Source organism: Lissotriton helveticus, chromosome 6 (genome assembly GCF_964261635.1).
Source record: "Lissotriton helveticus chromosome 6, aLisHel1.1, whole genome shotgun sequence".
Classification (NCBI taxonomy): domain Eukaryota; kingdom Metazoa; phylum Chordata; class Amphibia; order Caudata; family Salamandridae; genus Lissotriton; species Lissotriton helveticus.
In genome coordinates this window covers 2,084,333,494-2,084,342,741 of record NC_136067.1, presented here as the reverse complement: position 1 = coordinate 2,084,342,741, position 9,248 = coordinate 2,084,333,494, and the positions used below count along the sequence as shown (strand labels likewise).

The following is a 9,248-nucleotide window of genomic DNA, read 5'->3' as shown; positions in this document are numbered from 1 at the left end:
GCTTGTGAGAAAATGTACATTTTCACAGCATGGTAGATAGACATAACCAAGCTATCACACAACCCATAGTACAAGGTACAGATTCAATGTAAGTCAATGTAAGTTTATTGTCGACAAAATTATCACCACTTGCCAGCAAAATCAACAATCATTGTCAGCAAACCAGCTCATCATGGTACATCTTTGAATGTGTGAAAACAGACAAGGAACATCTCAATGTGGAGCACAGGTTTATTCTCCAGATACAACCTGGTGCCTTAACCCAAAGTCAGATCACATCACACAGTAACAAAATGCTCCCAAGTAAAAAGAAATGACAATCAGTTCAGAAGGAGGCATGTGCAAGGGATTTTCTAAACAATTGAAGTATATCACAGCTTCATGGGTCTGGTGAGGTAACAACTCTGCAGTAGACACAGCAAAGTAACCAGGTAAGGAGAAAAATAGAACAGAGTCAGGAACCCAGGACTAAGGTAGTTCAATTTTGCATCTGAATCACAAGAATGTCAGTGTGAACACTAGCTAGGATTCATGGTAGCACTATACATTTCATTAAAAACCTCAGGACACGTATGCACTCACAGGAATACATACGCATTGTACAGCAGCAACACACAAACAAACAATTGGGGTCTGTCACCTGCTCTCACTGCATATTTACACTCATGTGCAAATGGTGTGGATAACCTGTTGTCTCAAATCCAAGCTGTCTTCCTCAACACCACCGTCATCATGTCCCAGTCCTGTCTCCTCCCTCACTGGCGGCTGCTGGTATCTGTCGTCCTGTATGAGAGGTATTTCCTTCCATATTGCCAGGCTGTGGAGGATGCAGCAAGCTGTGGTGATCTGGCACACCTTCAATTGGGTGTATTGGAGGTCTCCTCCTGTGGGATCCAGACAGCGGATTCTGGTCTTCAGTAGCCCAAAAGTCTGCTCCACGACTCTCCAGGTCCTAACATGAGCCTCATTAAACGGTACTTCTGCAGGGGTGACGAGGTTATGGATTGGTGTCAGTAACCCAGGCTAGTTGGGGTATTCAGAGTCTCCTACATTTAAACGATTCAGTTGTCTGATAACAGAGCACTATCTGACATACAATCAATACACATTACAACATACACATACAACATCACCTATAAAGAAGCCAAGCCCTGTCACATTGAAGCTGGGACATCAAATGGGGGAAGACACTGTTTCTCAGGACATATGCATCATGTGCTGAGCCATGAAAACTTGTGCAGACATGGGAAATTGACCTGTCAGCCAAGCCATATCATCTGAGATGTGAAATGTGCATCACTTTGGTGAAGTTTACAAAATGATATGGTAAACGAGCAATGCATGCTGTTTAAAGTGTGCATTATGTCTGAAAAAGTGAGGAACATTCAGACTTGGTCTCTACAAATGGGGACTTCAGCAGTTTAGACAGGATTGGTACACAGTGTTGACTGGACTCTTAAAGAATAGAGGTTCATTACTAATAGTCTGTACGCACAATGCACGCAGATGGGCCAGTGGCACAGTGTTCCACCTGAAGCATTGTGGAGATGCAGTCATCAGAATTGGTAGTGTGTTGACCAATGTTCATATCTGAAACTGGTGAGCTTTCTCCAATGTGCACAATATTCGGAATCATCTTTATAGCACTGTGCATAGATGACGCAAGGCTGTGGGCCACGTGCCTGTCTCCCTAGCTATGCTACTACCTTGGTGTCCACACAGTAAGAGTCAGATGTACAACCTGACTGTAAAGGACCAACATTACAGGACAAATTATCACAATCAATGTAATCTGTGTGATATGACCAATACAATGACTAGCGCCAGGAAACTTATGGTGTCAGTGCGCTTTATAAGTTTAGCTTAACATTAACATTAACAATGACTACACCAACTTTTTGTATGAATCTCAAAAGACCCAACTGCAAAAATTAGACAAAAAATACAGAAATTAACATCCAAAGCTTTAAGCAATGGTGACATTTGCAGCAAAGAATATGACTACTTGAATGTAGATACACCTAGAATGGCAAGCCTTTATGGCATACCTAAGGTCCATAAAAACGAGGTAGACCCTCCTTTCCGTCCTATTGTCACCACCATAGGAAGCATTACTGAACCCTTGTCCAAATATTTGGATGCTATCCTACGACCATATATATCCAAAATACCAGGATATGTCAAAGACACTGGTCACATCATTAATCTACTTGAAGGTACGGCATTCAACGGAAACAGACAATGGCTAGTAACGCTGGATGTGGAGAGTTTGTACTCTAACACCCCCATTGATGGCGCCATATTGGCTACTCAATGGTTTATCAACTCCTACGAAGTTGACTGCAATGCCACATTCATTATCGACTGTCTTAAGATAGTATTGGAAGAAAACATTTTTGAATTCCGAGGGAATTTATACAAACAAACAAAAGGAGTCAGTATGGGCGTTTCTTGCGCCCCCCCCACTATTGCAAATATTTATGTTGCATTATTCGAACATACCCACATCTTCAATGAAATAGCACCCTTTTTTAATCAATCCTTCACTGGTCAAGATATATCGACGACGTTATATTTATATGGGATGATAACGAGGACACATTAAATGAATTTATATCATGGCTCAATGCTTGTGATAGTAACCTCAGATTTACATCTCATAAAAGTAACATAGAAATGGAATTTCTAGATATAACGATCAAACATGACCGAGGCCAACTTTTCATGGATCTGTATGTCAAGCCCACTGCTCGAAACACTCTGCTTCACTACAAAAGTTTTCATCCCACATCCCAAAAGAACAGCATTCCTTTTAGCCAATTTTTAAGACTACGGCACAATTGCACCAAACTACAAGACTATGACGAACGGTCTATAGTTATGAAAAAGAAATTTGAAGATCATGGCTACCCGCACAGGCTTGTTCGGGAATCATTTAAAAGGGCTCGATTTTTTGATCGTCAGTTTATACTACAGGGTAAAGAAACCAAACAAAATGAACACTTAGTTTTTGTAACTAGACACTCTCTGCTTAATGACAAGGTACGTCAGATCATTTACTCTAACTGGCATCTCCATAATGTGAACAAGTCCAAACAGGACCAAATTCCTAAACCTGTTTTTGCCTACAAAAGGAACAAAAATATTAAAGATCTGGTTGTTAGATCAAGAATGCCGGAGAAAGCAAAATTTGTTCAGAGAAGCATCACAAGTGAAAATGCAGTTATAGGCAATTTCAAGTGTGGTAACTGTAAGACATGCCCCCAAGCCATTGAAGGCAACGAACTTACATTCAATAAAGTGAAAATCACACCAAAAACCATGACAAACTGTAAAACCCTAAATGTGGTATATCTAATACTGTGTCCTTGTAAAAAAGGATATGTAGGTGAAACATCTAGAGCCATCAACAAAAGAATTACAGAACATAAATCTGCAATCCGCACGAAAAAGATAAATGCACCACTGGTATCACATTTTCTAGAATATGATCACTCACCTGAAGATATACGTTGGTTCATCTGGAAAATGTTTTACCTAGGTCAGGATTAAGCCCAGAAAAGATCCGAAAAAAGAGGGAAGTCTACTGGATTTTCTCACTTAATACAGCTACTACAGGTTTGAATTCAGAGATCCCATGGGAGCAAGCAATAATATAGAGACAAAAGTGTGACTATATCTCACAGCTGCCTCCATTCAATTCCATCTGATTTTTCAGATCTCTAATATATGTTATGTTATGTTATGTTATTTATATTTTTATAGCGCACAGCTGCCCCAGCAAAGGGGCGTCCTGGCGCTTTGACAGACACTATAACATAACACACAATAAAAGAAAGGGGCAACTATTCAGATACGGGAAACAAAAAGGTTTTAATTGCCTGCCTGAAGGCGAGCAGGTCATCAAGAGCTCGGATGCGCACCGGGAGCGAGTTCCATAACCCTGCCGCAAGCACCCGAAAGGAGCGGCCACCCATTCTGCTCAGTTTGAAACGGGGGCAGACTGCCAAGTGGAGCGCCTCCGATCTCAAGGATCTCGACGGGATATAGGGAGTGAGTAAGTTGGCAAGTGCCGGCGGCGAGGAAGATTTCAAAATTTTAAAGGCCAGACACAGCGCTTTGAACTTAATTCGCTGTCTGACCGGGAGGCAATGTAGGGCCACGATTGTACCAGACACTGAACAATGTCTGGGAGGCCCACGATGGCCCGTGCCGCGGCGTTTTGAACCCTTTGGAGCCTAGAGGCCTCCGCTTGATTCATCCCTAACAACAGCGAGCTGCCGTAGTCCAGCCGAGATAGAATTGATGCCTGGACCACAAGCTGTCTGGTAGGGGGGTCAAAATACTTTAGGACCGGCCTTATACCCCGTAGGATGCCATAACACGTGGCCGCCACCTTCTTGGTGTGATCCATAAAAGTGAGCGCAGAGTCCAGCCAAATGCCTAGATTTCTCACTCCAGAGGCTGGAATCGGAGTGACACCCAACTCTGGTGGCCACCACTGATTTCCCCATAGCTCAGCGTGCTTCCCTAATACCAACACCTCAGTTTTGGTGTCATTCAACTGAAGGCAGTTGGCCCTAAGCCAGCTTGCTACTGCCACCAGGCCCGCTCGGAATCTGGGGGCCTCCACCTCAGGGTCTCCACTAAGTGTCACCGCCAGCTGTGTGTCGTCAGCATATGAGGTCATCGTCAAACCCCACTGTTTGAGGACTGCAGCTAACGGTTTCACATAGAGGTTGAAGATTGTAGGGCTCAACGAGGATCCCTGTGGGACTCCCAACTCCAAGGAATGGGTGGCGGATTGACCTGGTGGTATAGCCACTTTAAAGGTTCGATCCGATAGAAAGGATCGAAACCACTGGAGAGCGATGTCAGTAACTCCAGCTTCCTGTAAGCGTTGAATCAGTATATGGTGGGACACAGTATCGAAAGCAGCGCTTAGGTCTAATAACAGAAGCGCTGCTGTACATCCCGAGTCAAGTACCTGGCGAAGATGTTCTGTGATGTAAAGTAATGCCGTCTCGGTACTGTGTCCTGGCCGGAAGCCATTCTGACTGGGATCCAATATCTGGTTACGAGCCAGATGCTCAGACAGAACTGAGTTAACATGGGCTTCCGTTACTTTAGCTATCCAAGGCAGAAGGGATATAGGTCGGTAATTTTCTGGCATCCGGGGGTCAGAGTTGGCCTTTTTTAAAATAGGAGTAACCACTGCCTGTTTCCATGCAGTGGGTACCGTTCCGTTGGACAATGACATATTGATGAGGTTCAATATGGGAACTCGGCACATCGGGGAAAGTGTGCTGATAAAAGCTGGCTTCAACGGGTCTAGAGGAGAGCCTGACTTAACCCTAAGGCTAAGCCTGTCAAAGGTCTCAATGGACAGGTCTGGTAGAATAGCCAGGGTCTCATATCCCAGCGCATCGGGGTCGGTTACCTCTGGATTTGGACGGCAAGTATCAAATCCTTGGTAAATTTGTTTCACTTTCCCTAAGAAAAAAGTGGCCAAATTTTCACAGTGGGAGTCTGTGCAAATCACCTCCGAGGTGGCTCTTTTTGTCATCAGGTCCTTCCTATATATATCATGTACTGTACTAACAATAAGTAACTTGATACTAAAGAAATTATATTTCAAAAATAGGGACATTTGTATAAGTGTGACTATATTTCACAGCTGCCTCTCTACAATACCTCAGATTTTTTCAGATCTCTAGTGCACATAACATGTGCTGTACTAAAAATAGGTGACTCTATACTAAAGAAAATATATTTCAAGAATAAAGACATATGTACATCCTTTGATCCCCCCAAATAGTAGATATCAGTTTTCCATGACTATTGGCAGACAGTACATTCGACGATATCTTCAAGAAATTAATGAAATAGGAATACATTTGTTTTAATTGTATTACAATAGAATAGAGACAATTTATTTAGCTAAATCGTAGCTCGCACAATAATGATATGAGGTATCTATACCTAAGATGGCGTATAGACTCATTTTCTATCTTCTGGTCCTATCTTTACCTCTATATCGATACTCCGTCATTATAACCATGACTACAACTGAAATGGCGGTACTTCCGAGACACAATACATCGAAATATGAATAAATAAAACTCGTGTCGGGATCCATTTACATCTCTATGTAGTTGTTTGGTACCCTTCAATAATATAGTTTCCTGTTCACCAATTGTCATATATGTATATCTAATAAGCATAACCCGGTTTTATAGATAGTATTTTGAAACTGGGTCTTTTTTCAATAATTATGGAACGGTATACACGTTGTGGAGTCAGAAACATGTGCTGTGCATTACTTTTCATACAATAATGGAATGCCTGGGATTATGGCGCCTGTCTCAATACGTCATCAAAATATGCCGCACATGTAGTTCTACTAAGAACTACACGTCTTTACTCATTGGCAGAAAGCCTAGAATTTCGGCGCTCCCAACAACGTATAATTAAAGCGCGTCGCGTTTCGCATCTCTAACTGCAAATGATACACCTTGGCTCAATTAAGACGGCCAATCAAGGTATAAATAGATCATGCAATGCAAACTCCTCAATAATTTGCCCGGTTGCGGCCAGTGGTTATCACGCACCAGAACTCCACATAGAGACACGACGAACTCAATCATGAGGTAAGCTGCGCTAAAATGAAAGATAGATATCACTTTACCACACTCTACAGCCCCGCAATTACCTTATGTTTTTCATTTAAATCCTAGAGTGTTATTGCCGTATACAATCATCACCATTTCCAAATTGTGAACACTCAGGATTGAACTGACAAAGGTATTAAAGAATTATTTTTGATTATCCCCAACAGAACAGTATCTAATACCTTTTCCCGGAACCTAGTGGAGTATTATTATTTGTATTATTGTCTTGTACTCCTTCTTTATAGTAAAAACGAAGGATCTTACATCTCGCTGATGTGTTGGATCTGCTAATAAACAGAATACCGATACGCCCAAAAAGAATCTCAAGGAGGAATACAATTTGTCTTTACCTAGCCCTCATCAATTAAGGTATACGGATTCACATTCTCTAATCTGGAGTCACCCCGTGATCTTACAGCTTACTTATTGGGTTTACATTTTTCTTTGCCCTTGTTTTAGGCTAAAACTATCCCCTTTTCAGCCGTCTTAGAGGACATCGACGACAACGCTAATAGCTTGGTTTACAAGTCGGCATCATATTTATACCGGTAATCAGAATTTAATATACCAGTATGAGTAAGGCCAGTAAGCCCTGCATTAGATAGATCCTTTCATAGTTAATCGTGACTTATATGGAAACATCTACCTTTTACAGGAAAAAAAGTCCCTAGTACACTGTTCTTCGATGGAAAAGTCTTGTGATATTTTAAAAAAATCATACAGAGTTTGATGGTCAACCATGTATGTAGCCATCACACAGATATATTTCTGAGTATTTTCAAAACTTCATGTACATGTCCCTTAAAGAGTGCCTAACTATGGTTTCCAAATAGGACAGATCTCTGTAGATTAACATTTTTCAGCCTAAATAGATTAATTGACTGTGTCAACCAATTAAAAAAAAAACTTTCCTTCCCTCCCCTGCCCTATTTTCCTTTCCCCCTCCCCCTTCTGTCTCTTTCTTCCCCTTCTTCCGCTTCTTCCCTTTTCTTCCCCCTCCCCCCAAAACCTCCCGCAAACAACCCCCCTCCCATACCCCCCTCTCCCCCCTCCCCCTTTACCTCTCTCCTCTCCTCCCACTCCCCTGTTCACCACACCTCCCAGGTAATTTGATAAATAAATAACGGCAAATAAACTAGTTCTGCCTTGTTCATCCCTGTCTCTCCCCTTTCTTTCTCTAACATCTTTATCTTCTTTTCTGTGTATCTACGTATGTAAACAGTTATCTCCTGATGGCAAATATTGTTCGATCTTTATTTAAAAAAAAAAAAAATTTAAGCATATTGCAAAGGAAATAAACCCAAAAAAACTTGACTGAAATGTTCATTCAGCTGTAGGATAAAAGAAATTCAATGCGAATACATGTTTATAAACTCAATGACTGAAATGTTCACCGCCTACAGGATAAAAGAAATGTAATGTGAATATATGTATATAAACGTAATGAAGTAAACTCCACATATGACTATTGGTATATAAATGAAATGTTTTTGATTAATACAGCTGCTTTATATATATCAATGTTCATCACCTTACCATGAAACGTCCTGATATATTGAATGTTTTTATGTTAAAAAAATAAAGACCTAGGGTGTCAATGAAAATTATATATACATTCATATAATATTATAATATCAGAAATTGTGACATGGCCTTTTTATATGTTTTTCAGTGTTACTTAATTTTTGTCCTGTTGCAAATGACGGACTCCTGAAGAAGGCAACAGCCGAAACGCGTGTAGAGTTACCATCCACCGCTTTGCTAACTCCACTAGCCCACCCTTACAACTGAGTCATTTGGGTCTCTCTTTCTTTCTTTCACCTGTTTGTGTATTTTTTTGTATTATAACCTGTATGTTGTTGATTATGGTATTGACTATTTGTATTTTTAAACTGGAAACCCCCCAAAAAATGAAGAAAACAAGATAAATAAATTAAACACTATCCTATGTATATAAATTATGTTTGGTTTCTATTAATAATGTTTACCTGTCACAATGTTCAGATAATTTGCTGCCTGCACCCCCTAGGTTTTGGCTTGTAATTTACAGGTTTTCGCTACTATCTTGCTTTCAAAAAATAATTTCCTGTTAGTCCCTACTTGTAGTGAATATATTATGAGTAGGGGTCCCAGTTTTTTTCAAAATTCAATACAATGACTAGCGCCAGGAAACTTATGGTGTCAGTGTGCTTTATAAGTTTAGCTTAACATTAACATTAACATTAACATTAACATTAACAATGACTACACCAAATTTATGCAACATCAGAGTCAATGCTTCTCAATTTGATGACTAGGGAGTACAGAATGGATAACATTTCTCAAATCATTTATGTTAATCCTGTTTCCATTGTGAGGTCTAAACTCCCTTGCATGAGAAGTGCCAGGTATTTCATGACACAAGACTGTAGGGATCAAAAGATGATACATCACCTGCTACATAGGGAAGTAGTTGACATTGTGGTTGTGGAAATAGTTATTGATACACCCAATGTTGCAGATAACATCATGTGTGAGGGAGCATTGGTTAAGTGGAATACTGACAAGTGCCATGTATGGAACTATATCAAAATGTTA

General features: G+C 40.6%; 1 long non-coding RNA gene across 1 annotated transcript; it reads left to right on the top strand.

Annotated features, from left to right (window-relative positions):
• The first annotated feature begins 6,496 nt into the window (after nt 1–6,496).
• Nucleotides 6,497–8,614, top strand: LOC144762048 (uncharacterized). The gene is made up of 5 exons (XR_013596021.1): nt 6,497–6,650; nt 6,738–6,804; nt 6,917–7,040; nt 7,131–7,219; nt 8,344–8,614. It is a non-coding gene; the product is annotated as an uncharacterized LOC144762048 (long non-coding RNA).
• The last annotated feature ends 634 nt before the right edge of the window (nt 8,615–9,248 follow it).